This window comes from Aquila chrysaetos, chromosome 17, assembly GCF_900496995.4.
Source record: "Aquila chrysaetos chrysaetos chromosome 17, bAquChr1.4, whole genome shotgun sequence".
NCBI lineage: Eukaryota > Metazoa > Chordata > Aves > Accipitriformes > Accipitridae > Aquila > Aquila chrysaetos.
The window spans coordinates 20946899-20969232 of record NC_044020.1 but is presented as its reverse complement, the minus strand read 5'-3'; the positions used below and the strand labels follow the sequence as shown (position 1 = coordinate 20969232).

The following is a 22334-nucleotide window of genomic DNA, read 5'->3' as shown; positions in this document are numbered from 1 at the left end:
CACATTTGTGGCACATGTGAAACTAGCAAGTTTGCCCTAGAGAGTCCAAGACTTTGTCTCAGTATTACTGTGTGAGAGCTGGTGCGGAGTGGGCTGGGCCTTGATCAGAAGAGGCTGCTTGTTTTAGAAGCAGTACGTTAACATTCCTTTTGCACTTGGGTTTTACAATTGAAAACCCATCTCAGTTTTTCACTTTTGTCACGTTTCAGAATGGGGCTGTTTGCAAGTGACTGACACCCCATTGATTTTCTACGCTGCGAGAATGTCCCTACATTTATTGATGCATAAAAAGAGATGAGAATGCTTTAAAGAAGCTGGGCATGACCCAGCAGTGTGCCCTGGAAGCAAAGGCGACCAACAATAAGCAGGGCTATATTAGTAAGACTGCAGCCAGTATACCGTCGCCCTTGGTAAGCGATGGGGAACTGGGAGCCGAGTGCGGTAACCCAGCTGGCAAGGCGGGTGCCCCACCAGCCAGGGCCCTGTCCCGTGGTACCGCGTTAAGCAGCCGGTGCCAAGCGAGAGTGTGGATCGCCAGGCAGGTTTGTGGTGATAAGGCGGGTCCGAGATCAAGCTCGAGGTGAGAATCAGCAGGTCGGGATCAGGCCCAGTGATGGTAACTAGGGTCGGGCACAGTCCGGTTACCGCTGAGCAGGTCTATAGTGATGCTGCGGGTCTGAGGTCAGGTGAGGAAGTCGGGCCGTGGGTCAGCGTCTGGATCAGCAGGGTCCGTGGCCAGACACGGGCATGGCTGGAGACAGGCACCCCTACGACGTAGCTGGGGCAGGGACTGAAGGCCGAAGGCAGAGCTTGAATGGAGCCCCTGGGGCCATGGGCAGAGAGTGGGGTGGAGGGGAGGGCCTTTAAAGGCCCTTCAGTGGGCTCGGGGCCCTGGTGCGCTGTGAGGATCATACGCCGAGGGAACTGGCTTGTTCAGCCTGGAGAAGAGAAGGCTTTGATGGGACCTGTCGTAACCTTCCAGTGCTTCAGAGGACGTTATCAAGAAGACAGAGCTAGGCTCTTCACATTGGTACGTGGTGGTTGCTTGAGGGACAACAAATGTAAGTTGAAACAAGAGGTTCAGACCAGATGTAATGAAAACCTTTTCTGCTACGAGGACGGTCAAGTGTTGGAACAGGTTGCCCAGGGGGAGTTGTGCAATGTCTGTTCTTACAGGTTTTCAAGACCGGAGTGGATAAAGTCCTGTGGTGACCTCATAGCTGACCCTATGTAGAGTAGAGCAGGAGTGGAGCCTCCTCAGGCCTGCTCCAACGTGAATTCTCTGATCCTAAGATCAAGCAGCTGTTTGGTCTGAGAAGGAAGGAGGTGTGTAAAACTATGGCAATACTTGTAAGCACCACAGGTGAAGAAACGGAGAAAGGTTTTAGGATACTGATGTGCTGTTAAGATTAAAAAATTAAATTAAAAATTTTCCTTGCTATGCTAAAGGCTTATGCTGGAAAGGTGTGTGTGTGTTTTTGGGCAGGGGGGCTGAAGATACTTTCTATTTGAAAACTTGCTTTCCTTCAGTGATTCTCAGTGTACAAAGTGCCTTTTTAGCATAACATCACTTAAAGATGCTTTCTGGAATAGGTCAAGCTGTATTCTTTCAAAATTCATGTAGGAAGCGTGATGATAATAAAACATAGTGCTGAGCTTGGGGAAAGACAGTGCATGATCAGGGAAGAGTTCTTACCTGAGGGTTACCTTCTTTGGCTCTGTAGAAGATGGAATAAACACGTCAGGATCAGCAGAGCATTTCCCTGCTTGTGGCGTGGTTGTTAACGGACCTCAGGGTTGGGTCAAGCCTGGTAGGGCCAGCTTAGCAATACCGAGAGAATGTGAGTGGATCAGAAATAGGTCTTTGTCTTTTCCTCTGTACATGGCAGTGAAATTGTGGTGAAGTAGGGATGTGCTGAGCAACTGCCTTCGCTCAGTAAAATGCATGCTAGAATTTAATTTTGAGGAGTAGTGCTCACTGGGAAGATACAAGCTTTCCTATATTTTGCTCATGTGTAACAAAGTGCTCTATTGGAGATGAAAGAGCTATCACTAGTGCACTCTGGCCTTCCTCTTCTTCATCTCTCCTGGTCTCCTGAAGCTGACTTCCAGAGACTGTTTCTGCTGCTCCTTGTAGCCCCTCTCAGATGAAACTTGCATTCCTGAATGTCAGTGCTATGTTTCCTGTGAAAAAAACATCAAATCAGTCTCGTGGGTCACTTTCTCTGGTTCAGTGACATACTTACTGTGGTGTGTTTGTAATGAGGCAGGATGTTGCTCTCCAGTGAAAGATGTTGGATGCTTTCCTCATTGCACAGGTGTTTTTGGGAAGGTCATGCATCTCTGTGAGTTGTCTATTGTTATTGCCACAGTCAGACAGCACTGTGCTTAAACTGTCTTTCAGCCCCTACCTCACCTTTCCTTCTCGGCCTGCTTTTGAGAGCACTTTGCTCTTCAGGCTTTATTAAACTGTTTCTTCTGATATTTCCAAGCACTTGCATTCATTGCTGTCAAAAATAAACCTTGAGGGCTAGAGTCTGTAGAATAAGGCACGATCCTTAGGCAGAGCCCTGCTGCTTTTGCCTTGTCTGCAAGCACAGTAAAACAGGAGGCATCTGACCTCAGTGCTTCACAAAGAGGAAAGGATAGGAAACGTGGGATCCCCAGTAGGTAATGAACTGCATTTTGGTGGCAGTGAGATGTATTAGGCTGTTAAACTGCCTGTTGAGGAAGGGTGAAAAAATCCTATTGTTGAAAAGCTTTTGAAATCAAGAGTATAAAACAGATAGGCATGTTCTGGGGATAGTTCCAGGGAGATGAGGCAGACTAAATCATCAACATATGCTCCAATAAGCCTTTAAGTGGACAAAGGTATTAATTAAGCTTAGCATTTCTTTGCAGTGATGTGAATATGATGTTGTAATATATTATGATAACACTGAAGTAGTAACATCAGTTTAAAAGATTTGAAGTTTGCATTATTCTTTGTTTCAAATGGTGTAACAGGAAATTTTTTCTTATTTCTTTTGAAAGCACTTTTTCCTTTTGCTGTCAGAGTTCTCCTCTCCGATGCAAACTGTGTCGTGCTGTTCTAATGCCTGATATTTCTGAAGGTGGAAGTGACTAATAGCTAGGGTGTTTATTTCCATGATCCTTGTTACAAATGCAAAAGAGGAAACAAACTGCATTAACTAGTGAAAAGCCAATTATGTTTCGGACGCCAAGTCTCTGCATGTCTCTACAATAAGCTGAACTGTGTTAACTGAGCTTTAGTTTCTACACTGATATTGTTGAAGTAGAGCTGCCTTTGCTGTGGACAATCTTCACTGATTTACAACTGCTTGGACTGGTCTGTGTATACTCATAATAAGGGTATGTTGGAGTATATCAACCTCATGCAGGCATAGGACCACAAGAACTGTATTATCCTTATGTGGTGTGTCTGGGGAGGAGGCAGGGCTAGACTGGAGAAGGAGCTTGGGGGGGAGTAAGTGAAAATGCAGGAGTCCTGAGCAGGGAATAGGTTAAGGGAGAGGAAGTCTGTGGCCTTCCCCTGGGAGGAAGGACTGGAAAGGAAGGATGAGGTGGTACACTGAACAGAGAGCTGAAATGTCTCAGCCAGCAGGTTTGAAGGAGACTTAGCTCAAAATCTTGTGACTGTCCTAGGGAATGGGGATCAACTCAAATCCTAGAGAGCAAAGGGCTCTGTGTGCTCTCCTGTATTTGGTGTCCTTCAAGTTCACTCCTAATTAAAGTCACTCACCCTGAAGGATTGAGGGAGGCAGGGCTTGAAGTTGAAGGAATCCTGGGTTTAGGACACTGGTGGAAAGGACTTGTAGGAAAGAAAATGTTGTGACAAAGCTAGACCAGTAGTACTTTCTCACTGGTAGTTTTATCTGTATTCAGGGGTTGCACTGTTCTCTATAACCTCTAAGTAATCATTACTAATTTCCGAATGAATATGGCTATAGAGGGGCAAAGCCTGAGAGACAGCATTGCATACTCTAGTGTTCCTCTAGTGTTGCTGGTCTTTTGCAATTTGGTAGTGACTGCTGTCTCCTCAAGTGCCTTATGGCAGTATGTTGACAAACACTGGTTTTATGGTGGTTGCAGCCGTACTCAAAACTCACGTTGAGCACAGGCCAGGAGACTTTCTATTTGGCTTTGCTCATTTCTAAATGTTAAATGATTCAAGAATGCTTTTGAAAGCATGTTTTCCTTTCTCTGTGTCTATTGCTGTTTTTTACCCCTAACTGCATACAGTTCAGCCTAAGGTGGTTCTGCCCAGGATGTTCAGCTAGCTTTATTTTGAACAGTTTTGTGATTTCTCACATATGTGCTTATCCCCAAATCAGCTTTGCATTGCGTTTTATGTTAAGACTGTAACCTTATGCGAATGAAGGTTGTTACTTTGCTTCATTTGAAGGAGGTGCAGCTGAAGTTGTGAAGGATTGATAGCAACGTTCTAAGAATGTCTAGTATGCTGTTTCCACTGGAGGACAGCGTGTAGAGTATTGTTTATACGTATTTATATACATGTGGGCAAAATACCATCAGGGGAATGGGATGATGGCTCTGGCAATCAAGAGACCTGTACTAACAAGCAGACAGGAGCATGTCTCCTTGTAACATAAAAACCTAAATGGCTGGCTTAAAAGCCTGTAAAAGAAACCTTCCAAATACAAATAAAGTGATTCTCTTTCATACAGCAGAGCGTTTGGATCTCTCCAGTGCTGCTGTGCTGTCTCACGAAGTTTTGCCAAGTAACAGTTGCTCTGAGTCTTAAAAAGGCTCTTGCTGATCTGTTTCCCAGCAATGGGGAAAGTGGCAGGACAGGCAAGACTTTTGCATTTCATAGCTCCTGGGACACTATCAATAGCAGCAGAGGCAACTATGGGGAGGATATAAATTGTGTCAGCACCTATTGCTGAGGTATTTGGTGCTTAAAAGATGAAGAGCAAGGGGGCAGAACTGCATCTCTGGAAAAATTTCCAACTTATTCCCCTCACAACCACTCAGGATGGAAGATGGGCTGGATCCTACACTGTGAAGCTTCTCCTGTTTCAGATGGGTAACAGGGAAGACCCGGGACAGTATTTCAGGTGAATGTGGTCATGGATTAGGATAAGAAAGCCATGGTAAAAGCAATTGCTGGAACCAGTGATTCGTAGAAGGATATGAAAGAGAGGAAGAGACTTCATTGTGAACAGGAGCTTTTTGGAATTGTTCTCTTTTTCAAATACAGAAGGCAAAGTGAGAAGGACTGTGAAGCAGAGAAGGGATCTTCTAGGGAGAACCAGGAGGAGGAAATAAGAACAGAGTCTTAAGTTCCCACACCAATGTAAATTCATCTACATGGCTTTTAGTTTTCCAAGTTCCGTGTTGTCCCACCCTTTCATGGTGGATGGTCACCAGAAAATATCTCCCAAGAGTTACACTACTTCCCCCTTTTCATTCTATTTTTCTTAAAATAATTTCTCAAGACATCTTTTTTAAAGCAGTCAATTTTCCCTGAAAAAATCACCTTCATTAGGTGCTTTCTCTTTTTTCCTATTATGCTTTCCTTTTCTTACTGTACCAGTTGAAATTTCCTACTCCAGGGACCCTGAAGCAATCTCTACAACATCTTGCGCTCTTCTATGAAAGCAAAAAGTCCAGCGGTCTAGTGTCCATCTTCAACGCTTCCTTCTCGTTCTATTCTCCATCAATTCCTCTTTGAAGAGCTGAGGAAGTTCCTTCTGTGGTAAAAGAACCACACATTCTGTTTTGTTGTCTGTAGTCAATTTCTTCCTAGCTGTTTTTACTTTAAACCACAACAAGAGAAACAAAACTAGTTCAAGTCATTTAGATATGCAGTTGTTTTTTCTGAACTGCTTTTTAAAGAGCTTTAAAGAGAAATGTTGCTTTCTGCAGGAATCTCCACCTTTCTTCCTGCTTTAGCAAATAGTATTTCATTTCTCTGTTTTTTAAACTTGAAAGTCACTTCTCAAAATCTTCTAAAGGCACTTGCCTTTTTTGAAGGTGCTAAGGCATCCCTCTCCTTTACTCTTAAGAGGCACTGAGAGGTTATGTTCTTTGCTCCATGTTCTTCTTAAGTCAGTAGAAGAAGATAGCTATCAGGCTGTTTCTGGTTGGATCACTAGACAGCCTTGTTACTGTTTCAAAGACCTGAAAGTGGTTAGAGATGTAGGTTTTAATTTTATTAATAAAATGCATGCATCCCATGCTTCAGGTACAAAATATTCCCACAGCAAACTCGAAACTGTCAGTGACAGCCAAAGTAGGTATTTACCTGGTGCTGATGGCATTAGTCCAAGGCATCCATTTGCAGAAGCAGACTTTGCTTGCCCTTGGGACATGATTTGAGGAACTGAAAGACAAGTATGCTTTATTTTAGAGGACTAAGTGTGGTGATGTACCTAACGGTTATCAGGAGATAAGTGCCTACCAATCACTGAGCTTTCTAGAATAGAAAAGATCCACATTTTCTTCTAGGTTTTGCTAGCCCTCATGTTATAGGACTTCTGGTTTAGAAGGCAGCCCTGTCTCCTGACCTCCTTCTGCTGTGAACAGTGGATTGGACAGATTGCCTGGCTGTTGAGTACAGTTCCCCACTCGTGTAGACAACATGGTGAAAGATGCAAGTTTTGAAGGATTTGCAGAATGCCTGTTCCTTGCATCATCATTTGTTGCAACAACCTTGTACCTACCTGAGCCCTGTAGTGAATCTTGGAGGGCATGAACTGAGCTCTTCAGTTGCATCTGCCCGTGAATTTTCATCTCACCAGTTCTGGTCTGTCAGAAGGTTCTTGTTTCTTTGTTACCAACATTTGCCTTGGTCTATGGCAAGAGCCCTTGCCTCTAACAGTTTTCTTGCAAGTGTTTGATTTTCCTTTCTTAATTTTACTGTATAGACCTGGCTTATGTCAAGCCAAGCAGTGTACCTCTGATGTGGCTAGGACCACTACCTGGTACTGGATCACATCACTTGAGGGACTCTGCTCAGACCATTTCTTTCTGCAGATCATGCTGTGTTCCTAACAGGCTTACGTCCTTCGTGAATGAAGTTCATCTTTAAATGTAGTTGACAGCATACTGTGTGTGGCATCAGTTTGACTAACTAGCCAACATCTATGCAGTGGAACTGTGGGAAACTTGGATTATTTAATTCTTGAAAATTTTTTATGTTTTTAGTTTTATTTTTTGCTAAGCCACATTTGACTTCAATATGATTAATTCAGTTGCTGAAATTGTTGTCTCTTCTGTCTCTAGGGAGCTAGTTTGGTTGGTTGGTTGCCTGCATGTGCTTGACATAGAGCCTGACATCAGTGATGAGCCTAGTGTTCATACAGTATTAGTTCACTTTATGGAAGTTGTATAGAACTGATGTGTATGATATGTTGAGGTGTCCATGTGCTCCAGCACATATAGTAAATAGACTGTGTGAACTGTGAAATCAATAAGACCTTCTCTTGGCAACAAAAGCAGTGGTTAATCTGAGGTAAATTAATTTTTAAAACTGGATGTATAAAGATTGAAGGTGAAGGCAACTAATTATCTCCACGTTTACTGTTCTGAAAGGGGCAATATTTAGTTTTGAAAACACCATTCCTGAAATTGGGTTTCTTATCCACCTTTAAAAAATGCCTTATATCAGAAATCTGAAAACATTTAGAAATTAATGTTTTTCTCATAGATATGCTTGAGTACTTTTAGTGGCTTCTAGACTCTGGAAACAGTGTTTTAGAATCTTACTTGATACAGTTAGGCAGGCTGAGGGAAAGCATTCATTTGAAAACCACCAACAACAGTGGAATAATGGAAACATTTTGGTTGACCAAGTTTGGTGAATAATCACTTTTTTTTAATAATCAGCTTGTACTTTTTGTATGCAACTGCCATAATTTTGATGGGCTTTTAAACACTGGAGATGGTCCTGTTCTGTGTCTCTCCTCCGCATGGTTGGAGGCAGTCCTGGTCTTGCTCTTGTCAGTTTGCAATTTTTGTAGCACCCTTCTAACATTGGGGTGGTGCTGGTGCAGCCTTGAAAGTACTGGTATGGAATTGGAGAAAGTGGGGTGCTTTATGTTGTTTGTTTTTGTGTGATTTTCACTCCAGCCGTGGTTTGTTGTACTAGAAGCCAAGATGAGACCAGTCAGAAACTGGGACTAGTGCAGAAGAGTTCAGCAGGGGAGGTCTTGCTTAATTTCTGTTCTTGCTGCTGTAAACAGGTCACCAGGTGTCTTGGTGATGATAGGGGACCTAAATGCAAAGGGGAAGAAGCATTGGCTTTTTCTGACTACTATTTCTGATTTAATTGACACATAAGTTTTGCTTTTCCCTTTAATCTCTCTTTTCCCTTTACTTTCTGTGAGTCTGTTTTAATATTTTGCCTATTGGCATTATTTAAATTTGAGTCCAGATGAAATTGGTATATTACGCCCTGGAGACCAGTGTTCAGACTTACTCCTTTTGTTCAGAAGCAGGTGGGATTTGACATAACTTTTCCTGTTCCTCCCTCCCGCCCCCTTCTTTCTGTCCTCTTGAGATAGTTATGTTTGTGATGGGAGGTGGGTCCAAAAGGCAACAAAGTTCACTTTGGTCTTCTTCATCTCTCCAGGTTTGGTCTGCGACTTTTCCATTGGCGTACATCCAATTACCTCAAGTAAGTAAGATCTCTGTGAAGGATACTCGGAGTCAGTCAATCTGATCTTTAATGCTGCTCGCATTGACATTAAGGGGAGATGTGTTGGGCCAACACTGAGCCCTTATGAAACCTTCTTGTGATCTGTTATTTTCTTGCCACAAATGCTGACTGAGTCCAGAGTAATGTGGTGGTTGGTGGGGTTGTCTCCAAGTGCTGCTGTAGGTACCGAAGGAAATGTAACAGAGGAGGACAGTAATTCTCTTCCATTATATTGCAAATTTTCTTCTTCCGCTGTTTTCTTACCTGTCTGACATTTGAAGGGAAAGGAAGCAGGGAAGAACCAAACAGCGTTCCTACTGATAGCACTTTCATTAGTCCATATAAGTTTTGTCCTTTTGTGCAAGTGTAATTTTATAAACAGGCTTGGAAAAATAGACTCATCTTGGAGAGACCCACTGTTACCCTCATATTTGGTGTCCTAGTGCTGCTGCGAGACTATTGCTTTGTGTTTTTACATTCCCTACATTCTACGGGGATTTAGCCTTGGCTAAGAAGTGAGTGGAAAATGTGGCACTGCCTACCTTTCATTGTGTTTCTGACATAATAGAGGAAGCAACTTCTGGTCCTTCAGGGAAAGGCAAAGTGAGAGCCACCTTTCTGCTGAATGCCACATGTTCTGCCAAAGGCTGCAAGGAGTGCAGGTTGGTAGGTCCTAGCAATGGGAGCAGCAGAGAGTTAATAGTCCACTCTTGCACTTGGCTTGCCGAAGACTGTTGCATACTTTTGTGCTGCTTGTATAAAACTTGTAAAGGCAACTGCAGGCAAAGAACATCTACTGTTGTACGTTTTGGGATGAGTGATGAGAGATTATGGTCTGTGAAGGAAAAAAATCTCCCTGCAACGGGAAAAGGCAAAGAACATGTTAGGTGAGGCTAAGAAGAAGAAATGCCGAAGCTTTCCTTTACTCTTGTGTAAATGATCATTACAGGTGATGCCACACAATGACTCAGTCTTGGGGATAAGGCAAAGATGCACTGACCTTGGGATACTGTTTATATAAGGGAGAACTGAGACATATACCGAGAGCCATTTTCAATGTCAAGTTATTCTGCTGTGGAAAACTTCACTTGTAGGACCTGTATGTTTCTGAGAGAAAAAATTAGTAATAAGGTGTACTAATAAGAGGTGTAAAACTAGCTTAAAATCCGCACATTTGCTATTGGACGTGAATAGCTTCTGGATATTTCTGTTGCAAGACAAAGAACAAAGAGATAGTTGGGGGGTGTTAGGCATTGATATAAGTAACATCTGTGTTTGTAGTAGGTGAGACAAAATGTTACGGTATGTGAGATAACCTATGACATTTCATGCTGTAGAATTTACGACAGTTACAAAAAGCCTTGGCTTAGGCATTAAACGTCTCTCCTGTAAGGCTGCTGTGTGTTTACATCTTGCAGTGATTTTTTTGATTACTTTTTGCATGTGTGCCATGCTCTGAATCATACTGAATGGTGCTCTGTGGATTCCTGTGTCCTAGGAAAGCTGGGCTCTGCTCTTGGGTGATGGAGTACACTAGGGAAAAGATAGTTGGGGAAGCTTGAAATGGTTGTTATTTGCTCCAGGAGTTCTTTCTGTTCATCCTTGTGGCACTTGAAATGATTGCTGTATTGTGAGCTCTTTCATCTTGTTTCTACCCCTTTAAAATTTGATACTGCAGAAATTAATGTAACATTATCTATAATGTTTAAACTGCCTTATGTTATGAAAGTGAGAATTCCCACAGCAGCCTTAACTCTGCCCCCAGAAGAGAAAGCACATCAAGTGAGTGTCTTAAGTTACACCATTATGTAGCACTGGGCACTAGGATGTACCGTTTGGCAAATATTTACATTTCAGATGTGGTCCAAGTCCATAGCAGTGTTGAAATATCATATGCTAATTATGCTAAATGATCATATTACCCTGGTAAATGGGCATAGGCTTGATTCCCAGAACGCTGATCTGTGAATCACATCATCAAGGAGTACAAAAGGATCCACATTCCTCAGAGAGAGAAGATAAATAAGGTATTTCAAACATTTTTCTTGCATGCATGATAATATGCGATTTTCTCCCCTTTCCATTATGTTACTGAAATCTGTTTCACAGCAGATTGAAAAAATTAGTATCCCATATCTAATGGAGGTCTAGAAATTACCTCACTTTCTTTACCTTGCTATGGTCAGTGTTAGCTATGGGATTTCAGATACTGTTTACTGTAATTCAAGGATTTTCTTTTCAGAGGTGTCCATTTCTGCTCAGAAGATAGGACTTTGTCATGCTGAGCAGAATGGGAAATGTGCTTTTTACTTTCTATGAAGCGTACTCATACTTAGCATATTAAAAAGCTTGCCAGACTTGAATTTCTAGTATCTGAACAATAAATTTGTTGTTAAAATAAAATGATTGAATGCCTTGCTAGTATGTGGTGTTGAAGTTGAGTGAATTACTCCTACTCATCACTCAAAATTAAATGCAGTGTATTGCAAAAGCTGTTGTAGGAAACTGCTCAGTAGAGAAGTCAGACCTAGACTGATTAGTGGAGATGGTCTTCAGCTGTATCTTAAAACCACCACTTACTGTGATTTTTTTTTTTTAAAATGTCTGTAAAGTACTGTGAGCCCTAATTGTTTTCACTGTTGTGTAATAGAATCAAAAAGGTGTGTGAGATGCTTTGTGATAGTATGTTTTTGGCAGGCAGCCATTTTAAATGAGATGGACGTTTTAACATATAGGATGTATTGAATAACGGGTTTTAAATGTTTGAGGTGCTATTGTATGGGGGCAAGTTGGCACTATGCCTTACCTACACAGTAGACTGTGGGATCTTCTAGGGTGACCCTGGATACCTCACTGGGGCAGATCTGTTTTTCATTTGTCTAGTTTGTTTTGGACTGTGAGCAGGGTAATTGCTCCCAAATTGTTTGTACTTCACCCAGCAGAGTGAGGCACAGGGAGGAGGGCCTGGGAAGTGCTGTACAAATACAGGCTGTAAAGTTTAATCCAAAATGAGATCAGACAAGCAAGGTGAGAAGGAGAAGTATGATAACAGATTTAGTTAACTTATTTGGCTGTCTTATAGTTACAGAAATAACTTGATGACCCGGTTGTGTCAAAGGCATGTATTTATAAAATGCATGTAATGTGCTGGGGTGTTCCACAGTCGGGCCAAGACCTCGTTCGTGTCTGATTTGAGTGACTTCTTGTCATCAATCTCTGTTCTTTGTCATATGACAAGCTTGTCCAATTAAATGGGTAATGTTAGATCAGGTCTTCAGGATCATTATTAGAAGTCCTGCTAAGGTAGCATGAGGAAAAGAAAGTTCCTCTGGGTAGCGACCTTGGGGTTGGCCTTTGGCCAGGTCAGGGTAATTTCCTTTACAGGGGTCTCTGTTTTAAACTGGATTTTGAGGCCTTGAGGCAGAATTGTAAATGATCCTGTCCTGTAAGTTACTAAGTAATATGATACAGCTAAGCTTTAAGGTGCCATAAACTTAAACCTCCATGTATGAGAGCACCCCACTGGCAAAAGATAAATTAGTTATGGGGAAAGGAAAATTATTTGTCCCAGAGGTGTTGTTAAGAGTTAATCACTGGCTCTTCTCAGGTTGCTTGAACCTGGAATATTTGCCCCCATCATTAGTTAACTTAAGAAGTTCTCTTTGGTGCTACCACTGTCATCAAGAAAACATGTTTTCTTAATTATTCTGCTCCCTTGGAATATCAGATTTGTGGTCCTCTCCCACAGGTAGATTTTTATTTAAGTTTTTTAATACAGAGAAAAATGTTCACTTGAGTCTTCAGTGACATGTATAACCAAATCTCCTTATGAATGATGAGGTGAGGCTGTCTCTTACTCATTTGTCATGTGAGAGAAGGCATGGAGGAATGTGGTCGCTAATGGAGCACCATTTTCTGCTCTTCCTTAGCTTGTTGTCCCTTTTGCTTGTCATCAAGCTCCCACAGAGCTGTGGTCCCCAGCTGCCTTCCATAGAGCAGTTCTTGACCATGGCTGCCTTTGAAAGCAACTGGGGGTTGCTTCTCTCTGGTCAGAGCTGGTCCATGGTACCTGTTCTGTTGCATGCGGCATATTGTCTGCATCTCTGTGGTGAAATGGAAAGGCCTCATTTTTAATAGCGATGTGTATATGTTAATATGCTAGCTTATTGGACAGCTGTGAACTAAATTCAATTTCTTAAAGCAGTAGTTTTCAGCCTTTGTATTGTCAGATCTTAGGCATTTTCTACTGGAGGCTCTCTGTACAATCAGTTCAAACCCACTTTGATCTCTGATTTTTTGGCTGCTGTATTTAAATTCTTGACCCAGCTGTTCATGTCTGCTCTGTATGTCATGCTTATGCTGCTCAGCTCCAGAGAGGCTATGCATGGTTAGGTGTATTTGTCTTAAGGAACCAAGAAAATGAACTTATTAGAGTACCAAAACTTTCATTATCGTTTGCATAAAATAATTTCCCTTATAATCCCTGAACAATTTCCTTCAGTGTAGGAGACAAATTAGGTCACGTATCTGTCTGTAGCTCCATGTGGATGTAGGTGGGAATTTCAGGAGCTGCACCTACTTTCCTTGCTAGTAGCCCTGATCTCCTCACCATCATTTTTGAAAGGATACCTCTGTCACTCAGCAGAAGCATTTGTAGTATCGCAGAGGTTAGAGATGGTGGTGAGGGGAAAACCTTAAACTTTCCAGCCCTCTCTAGAGCTAATATCAAATCACTTCTTATTAATGTGTTTCCTGGCACTTTCGTTCATTTGCTGCAGATTTTCAGGCAGCTGAGTACCCCTCAGGCAGCTAGGTTTCCCCCAGGCAGAGGCACAAGTCTTTTCCTGATATACCCTATACTTTTTGTACAGTGTATCATTATGGATTGTAGAAGTCATTGCCAAGGCTTTTGCCAAGCCCATTGCTTGGGCTGACAGTTCAGTGCTTTTGAAAAAAAGTAGGGGATATATGTAGGTAACAAGAATAGCCATTAATCCTAGTTCTTTCCCTTCTATCGAGCTAATTAATCATCTGCCTTTGTGTTCCTACCATTGCAGTACTGGAGGCTGTTAGCTTGTTCTCAGCCCTGTGCTGTTCTTGACTAAAGGATGCTACTCAGCTATTTTATCTTTTCCATCCTGCTAGTTCCTTCACTGCCTGCCTCTATATTGCCCTCAGGCTGACATGGAGATTAATTGACCTAGTGTCGTAGAATTTTTCCTGTTTTAAAGTCCTCACTCCAGGAACGTTTAAGAAGGAAAATGGGGGAATTAGGAAACAAATGGTCAGTTAGCTAAGATTTGGTGTGCAACATCTGAGGACAGATAACACAAAGCAGTATTATTAATGGGAAAAGTATGGCATAAATGCACTATTGCTATATAGAGCTCAGGATGAGAGATGGAAAGCCTATTGTATTTCCTCTAACTTGCCCTCAGTAGTGGGTTTCAGAGGCTCGTGGAGAGATTCCCCAAAGTAATTCATCAGGAAACTTCTTTTTCTAAGTGGGCTGCATCAAGCAAATCCCAGGCCCTTATCTGATTCAATTATTGCATTGAATTGAGGGTTGATAAAACCTATTTGGATTTTAATAAAGTATTCAGTAACAAAGCCAGGCAATGAAGTCAGATGGAAACTGAAAGACATACCAACTGACAAAAGCCTGTCATGTGGACCAGGAGGAGGTTAAGCAGCAAAAATTTTGAGCTGACCTATTTGATGCTATGCAAGATGGATAAAACTTGAACCCAACGTTGCTAGCATTTGGTTTGCCTTTGTGTGTTTATTTTTTCCTTCTGTTCCAGGGACAAGCATTAAGTCAGGCTTGACTGTACATTGCTAGCAGTAGTAAGAATGACAGGAGAAGCTGTGGGCATGCAGAGTGAACCGAGCAGGGCTAAGAACAGAAATAGAATTCGGTGCCTGTGACTCTGAGCAGGACAGATGACACAGCTTTGTGGAGAGCAGTTGCAGAAGCACGAACTCATCCTTACAGAAAAGTTAGTTTGAATTTGGGTAGAAAGTAAGCTTAAAGCACAATCAGACTTTGCAGGGGCTCTGTCTCCAGCATGAGCGTTCACACACGGAGTGTTGACACTGTAGTTATTTTGGATTGTTCTCAGCCTAAACAAGCTGAAGGGTGATGGACTTGTCACACAACACTGCTGAAAATAATAAGTATGTTAATACAAGTTACTGGGCAAAACTCATATCATGATGGATATCTTTCTGTCATACTATTACATCTTCGTCATGTTAATTTTTGTAATCTTTTAAAAGTGTTTGTGCAATTTAAGGTGAAAACAGAAAACTAGGTCGTTTCAGATGTCATTTTTTAAAGTGCTTTTGATTTTAAATTGTATTTGCTTTTTTATAAGCATACTTTTAAAAATATGTCTAACAATTAGTTTATATTGTCTCCAGGGTTTTATTTTTAGCCTAAATAGTGTTTATGTATCTATTTTATGTTTAAGTGTTACATGCTTCTCTGACAGCATTTCCTACTTTTTTCTTACATGCCTTGTACATATTAAAAAGAATATAGAAACAGTTGGGAAGAAGTTAGTGAAGGCTGCATGTTGTGATGTGTACGTTTTGTTCCCTATTTTGATTTTAATTTTTTAATGGTTGCTCTACAACTTAAAGCATGGTGAGCAGGGTTGCTTAAAATATGCATTATTAAACCTGTTTTTTTTCTTGTAGCTTGTGATTCTAAGTTCTGTTGACCTACTAGAAAGTAAAGATGTGCTAAGAGTTGATTTTTGTGTGGGAGACCTCATACGGAAAAACTGTCAAGTGTGCTCTTTGTCCAGTCACACCTATGATATTTGGTGCTGTTTGGGTCATTCCAGAGACATGCAAGGTGGGAAGAGGACTCCAGGAATGAACCGAATATTGATATTTTGCAGTTTTGAATAAGAAAATGAGTACACTAGCAAAACTGGTATCCTTCCTTGTAATTTATTATTATAACCTTGTTGCTTAATTAAAAAAAAAGAGAATTTGTGGAAAGACAGTGAGTATGGCTCTATAAGTGTACTATATTTTATCTTTGGCATTTAACTGACATTTGTATATGTCTGTCTTTCAAAGCTCATGGCTGAAATAAAAATGTCGGGGTCAACATTGACCTTTGTTAAGATTTTTTACAAGTCACAAGTGTTTGCTGCTTTAGTCTTCAGTCTGCTTGTTGTTTGGTTTGGTTTTTTGGGGGAGGGGTGGTTGTTTGTTTTTGTTTTGTGTTGGTTTTGTTTGGGTTTTTTTGCTTTAAGGCTGCCCACAGTGCATCTTTTATTTATTTATTGGTATGATGCGCTAGGCAATGAAGACTTAAGCTGGCAAAGAGCTGGTGCCAAGGAATGTACTTTTTAAATGTTTCCTGCTTTTGTATTTTCATGCGAGTGCTTCCTTTGATAGCAGCACAGAACAATACATAGACTAAACTCTATGTTGTGATTTTTTTTGGTTTTTTTTTTTTTTTTTAACAATTGTTACTTGTTCAGGAACAGTGGTTTACAGTTGGCTAGTACCAGTCATGTACAACTGGTGGATGAGGGTGCAGTTGAGGGAATCCAGCCAAGCTCAGACAAATTCCTGTTTGTTAAAGCATCCAGAGCTACCAAATTTGAAATATATTAAATGAGGCTGATGAACATTAGATGAATGAGAAGATAGTAGCAGTATGTGGAAAGAAATAAAGTAGTATGGGCATGGAAATTTTCTCTTTTAAGGGGGGGGGTATGTAAAGAGAGAGAAAAAGACTAATCTTCAACATTTTTATAGGTTAAAATTCTGACACTGTTTAGTGACTTTGTCCACTTTTTGTTCTCTGTACTCAATTTACAGAAAGCTGTAGATATATTTGTGTACCCTTGTTTCAGAATAACATCTGTTAATTCACCTTATGCACTTTTATTATTTGCATTATCATAATTCCATGGATACCCAATCAGAACAAACATATGAAGTAAGTACTTAAACTTGAAAATGCACAGTATTATTGTACATGCCGTTGTATCTTTTAATTTGGTAGTCTTCCAAGGTTCTTAAAGCTTTTGATTGCTTTCTGTCATGTGCAAGAAGGGGAGGTTCACTGAAACTCAAAGATGGGAAAAAACAATGAGAGAAAATTGTGTACTTCTTTTCATACAGCGTACCATCATTATAGATTGTAGAAGTCATCATCAAGGTTGATCATAGGGCTGTGAGTTTAGTGCCTTTAAAACAGTTTGGGGGTACAGTGAGTTAATGAATACCTAAATATAATACTCAAGAAATCCTACTTGGAGAGGGATATTAAATGTTTGGTTTCAGCTCTTGAACTTAATAGGTGGAGAATAGATTTAATTAGGGATTTTCAAGTGGGAACAATTTCTCTCTTTACTGACTGCTATGAGATTCTTGTCCCTTCCTGTAAGAGTATAGCACTTGGCATTTCAAGACCGCACATGATCTAATATTTTCTTAAGTGAAGCACCGGCAGGCTGTGCATCATGGTGTGTCTGCTCCGATCTGACCACGGTGCTCACAAAGTTCCTGTCAAGGGACCGGTGAACTTCTGCTACTGTAAGAGCATGGCACGTGCGTGCGTCACCATGTGATGGGAAGCTTGTTGCATGCGATTGGATGCGTGTTTATTATTCAGCAAAAACGGAGGCATTTTCTTCCCATTTCAGTAACTTCTGTCATGCAATGGGGGGTGCATTATGGGAGTGTCAGGAAAAAGAGAGAAAGGAAATGGGCTGCAGGCCCCTGAGGAATTAGTCTGCCCACAGCTGTGGGACAGTCAACAAAGATGATGGGAAATGGCCTTTGGGTTAGATGAGTTGTTTTGTAAAAGTGGATGGATGCCAGACTAGACGCTGTACTAACTTAGAGATTCCCAAAGGATGGTACATGTGCTGGTTATGGTATCTGAGCATGCCCATGCAACGGAATATATCATCATGCTGAGAATGTGCATAAAGCAGCAGTGTGTATGTAGCTGAGCAAAGTGATTTTGAAACTTCTGTACTGGATGAACTCTGGTCTCTTCTACTTTAGAGACTTCGACATTCCTATGAAATATTTATAAACATCATTCTCTGTTTTAAAACTGTATTTATCTTTTGTCCTCCTAAATGTTCAACTGTGCTTCAGAGATCCGGGGTGCTTACTGTGATGTAATGCCTACTGCTGATACTGGTGTGAACAGCATTGAATTTTTTGACAGATTTCACAAAACTGCTGAACAAAAGTAGCTGTGTAATGCGGGTGACTGTTTCTATATGTGTAACTGAGAGTCATGGGAGCAACTGAAAGCCAAGTATTACATCAGACTGTGCATTCCAGGCAGTGATTTGGTTTGGCCCTGCTGGGTTATTGCTGCTCTCAGAGTTTGTGTCAGCAAGTCTACTCATGATTGACATGAAGTTTTAATCTAGATTAACGACACTAAATGTGGGTCCCATCATTGACTATTGTGGTCAGATACTTGACACTGTTCTACAACTGGCAGCCTTCATGCTCATGGAGGCTAAGATGCTACCTAATCTTATGGAGCAGATACGGTAAGGATAATGGCACTACAGAGGTGATACACAGGCCAAGCCATCTGTGTCATGGAAGCTTTCCAAAGACTTGCTTCCAGCCAGATTAAAAGCTTGTGTCTATACAACCTTATGCATCTTGGTACCCATGTCAGTATGTTTGCACTGAAGGAAGCACATGCAGGAGTGGGGACACTGATTTACATTTTCTTGAAATAAATGCTGCTAACTAAGCACACAAGCTGTGGGTGGGCAGCCCAAACATTCCTCAATGCTACAAACATATGCCAGCACTCCTTGTGAATGCAGAACAGGAAACCCTGGTATAGGCATATGCCAGATGTTAATGCCATTTCAAATACCATTTTAAAAGCATTTATAAGTGCAATGGCTTCAGAGTGGTGGGCACCCAAAAATAAATAAATATTGATGTTTGTGATGTTGCTATCAGAAAGGGCATTGAATCTATGATACCCCTGACTCCCTTGTGGTTAGGGTTATAAGGTGACGTCACTTGCAGAATCATTCAGGTTGGAAGGGACCTCCAGGGATCATCTAGCCCAGCTCCTGCTCGAAGCAAGATCAATGCTGACTTCAGACTAGGTTGCTCAGACTTTGTCCAGGTGGGTCTTGAAAACCTACATGGATGTAAAGTCCACAACCTTTCAACTGTTCCAGTACTTCAGTGATTTTTTTATGTGCTGTGGTAACTTCGATTTATTGTCTCTTGTTTTCCTGCCATATACCTTGATAAAGAGCCTGGCTCTGTGTTCTTGGCAACCTTCTCTTAGGAATTGAAAGTCTCTTATTATGTTCCCCCAAAGCCTTCTCAGGCTAAACAAGCCCAGTTTCCTCAGCCTTTCCTCACAGATCCAGTGCTCTAGCTCCCTGAGCACCTTGGTGGCCTTTGGCAGGACTTGCTCAAGTTTATCAACATCTTTCTTGTACTGGAGGCCCAAAACCAGATTTAGTACAGTGTTGAGTAAAGGAGAATAATCACTTCCATTATCTACTGTGTACGCTCCTGTGGATACAGTCCAGTAAGCTTTTCACAGTGTAATTCTGACTCCTTTTCAGCCTAGTGTCCACTAGGACCCACAAATCCTTTTCAGCAGAATTCCTTTCCTGATGGCCTGTTCCTCTGGCCTGTCTAGGTCCTTCAGAATGGTAGCCCTGCCCTGGAGCATATTGACTGCATCCCCTAGTTTGCTGTCTTCTGCAAACTTGATGAGACGGTACTGTGTCACCTTCTGCAGGTCATTGATAAAGGTGTTAAACAGGACAAGCCTCAAGATGGACCCATGCGATACTCTACTGGTTGCTGGCCTCCAGCATAGAGTATGATACTTCAACCACTATTCTTCAAGCCCAACCTTCCAACCAGTTTTTTACCTATCTAGTTGTCCACCCATCCAGACTGTAATGTCATAATTTGGGTAACAAGAGCACTGTGAGAGACTGTTAAAAGACTTGCTGAGGTAAATGACATCCAGTGCTCTCCCATTGTCCACAAATCCAGTCGTTTTATCATATAAGGCAATCAAGTTGGTCAGGCATGATTTATCACTGGTAAATCTGTGTTGATTGTTCCCACTCACCAACAGCATCTGCACATGCCCAGAAATATATTCCAAGAATACCTTTTTCGTGCACCAGTACATGCTATAGGCTGACCTGGAAAGCAGCTCTGCAGAGAAGGACCTTGAGGTCCTGGAGGTCCTGGCTGACGACAAGCAGACGATGAGCCAGCGATGCACCCTCGTGGCAAAAGCAGCCAACAGCATTCAGGACTGCATTGGGAAGAGCATTTCCAGCAGGGTGAGGAAGGTGGTCCTTCCTCTCTGCTCAGCACTGGTAAGCCATATCTGGAGTACTGTGTCCAGTTGTGGGCTCCTCAGCAAAAGAAAGGTATGGACATACTGGAGCTAGTCCAGAAAAAGTCCACAAAAATTATTAAGGGACTGAAGCATCCATCAGATGAGGAGAGGCTGTGAGAGCTGGGACTGTTCAGCCTGGAGAAGAGAAGGCTGAAGGGGGGAAAATCTTATCAATGTATATAATACCTGATGGGGCGGGGGGATGAAGAAGAGGGAGCCAGACCCTTCTCAGTACCGCCCACTGACAGGACAAGAGGCAATGGGCACAAATAAAGCATGAAATCCCATCTGAACACAATAAAAACGTCTTTTTTACTGTGAGCATGGTAAAACACTGGAAAAGGATGCCCAGAGAGATTGCAGAGTCTCCATCTTGGGAGATACTCAGAACCTAGCTGGACACAATCCTGGACAGCCTGCTGTAGCTGACCCTGTGTGAGCAGGGGGCTGGACTAGATGATCTCAAGAGCCCCCTTCCAACCTCCATGATTCTGTGAGGTACCAAAGTGAGATTGACCAGCCTGTAGTTGTCCGGATTGTCCTTTTTCCCTTTTTGAGGACAGGTTAAAAGTTTGCCTTTCTCCAGTTGTGGGAGACCTACTATGATCCCTACAAGCTTTCAAACATGATATTGAGCAGTCTTGCTATTACATTGACCGATTCTTTCAGCACCCTAGAATGCATCCTATCTTGTCTTGAGGGTTGAGATTTTTTAAGAGATCCCTGACTTGATTCTCTTCTGCTACTGATAGTCCTTACCCTCCTTGAACCCTCTCTCTAGACATAGGGACCTGAGACCTTCCTTGTGAAGGCTGAGGCAAGGAAGACACTAAGAACCTCAGCATTATCTGTATCTGCTGACACTGTATCATCTGCCCCCCAGCAGGCCTATGTTTTCATCATTTACGCTTTTGCTGCTAATGTAGCTTTTCTTGTTGCCCTTAATGTCCCTAGCCAGTTTCAAATTTAGGTGAGCTGTGGCTTTCCTAGCAGCACTCTACATGCCAGGCAGGGTTTCTGTATTCCTCCTCTGTAACCTGCCCTTATTTCTATCTTTTGTGAACGTCCTGTTTGCATTAGAGCTCAGTCCTATGTTCCTTGTTTAGCCAAGCCAGTCTCCTATATGTATACTTAATTTCCTGAGTAGTAGAACAGACTGTTCTTGTACTTCGAGGAGGTTGCCATCAAAGACCTGCCAGCCTCTCCTTCCCTGGTCTACTCATTCCAACCCAGTCTACTGACTTTCCTGAGACCGCAGGTCTGGACTAGATGTAATACAGGTTTTAATGATGTGACAGGCCTGCTGGTAGGCTATGGTAAATACAATCCCCGATCTTGCAAAGACAGCAGTACACATGAAAATCCTCGGTTATTGCTGGCTGAAGTAGTACACCTATGGTATCACGTGGAGATATTATCTAAGTCCTGAAAGAGGAGTAGATGTGTTATTACAGTGTTACAGCTGAGCTAATCACCCTTATCTCTCAGCAGAATTAATTAGATCAGGAACAGCACTGTCTCAGTGTGATTACACTGTCACTGGTTCTGCAGCAAACTTGGTCAGTACTAGCACAGAGTAAAAGCTCTGTATTGCATACAACAAACCCATCCATGAATAATGGATCTGCTGATTTCCATTGAACTATGTGCATTATATCCAGTTTTAGACTGGGCCCCGACTCCTTCAGTAGTAACCCTGGCTGAATTTGATGTAGCAATCCAAATGTGGTAGTGATTTTTTTTCCTAGTAATTAAATCCTTGATCTGTATTTTCCTATTTTAGCCCATTACATAGCTTAGCTGTTAGAACATTACTCTTTCTTGTATAAGTACCTAATATTCTTAGGAGTCTCACTTTTTGGCATATTAACTTTATTTTGTTACTGGTGCTCAGGATTTCATTTAATTTGCTGCTAAAGGGCTTTATGCCCTTCAGAGAAGGTTTCCCTCTGAGCTTTCCTTGTTCTGCATGCTAGTTAAACTCAAGTTAAAATTCATATGTGGGGCCTGAGGAGGAGAAGGAGACTCTTTCAGCTATGCTTATATATAAACACTTTATTTTAAATAAAGTGAATTATAAAAGCCAGTAGTTCTCCTTTAGTTTTAATGTTTGCTTATCTTACAGCTTAGGCTATGGAAATAGATGACTGATTCTTTTCTCTTTTAAAATTCTAATCATTTCCTTCTTTAGCATCAGGCAGAACTTCTCCTTGGACACTGTTTTCAGTTTTCATAGAAATATAG

At 41.7% G+C, this 22334-nt stretch overlaps 1 protein-coding gene across 3 annotated transcripts in view; it reads left to right on the top strand.

Annotated features, from left to right (window-relative positions):
* Nucleotides 1-22334, top strand: part of TSPAN9 (tetraspanin 9) — a 192056-nt gene that overhangs the window by 2235 nt on the left and 167487 nt on the right. Inside the window, exon 2 of one of the 3 annotated variants that reach the window (XM_030040921.2) lies at nucleotides 8621-8665. The gene's annotated coding sequence lies outside the window, so the exon portion shown is untranslated. Of the gene's footprint in view, nucleotides 1-8620; nucleotides 8670-10636; nucleotides 10714-22334 lie in introns of those variants that run through there. The other 2 variants (XM_030040922.2, XM_041129613.1) reach the window with 2 other exon arrangements.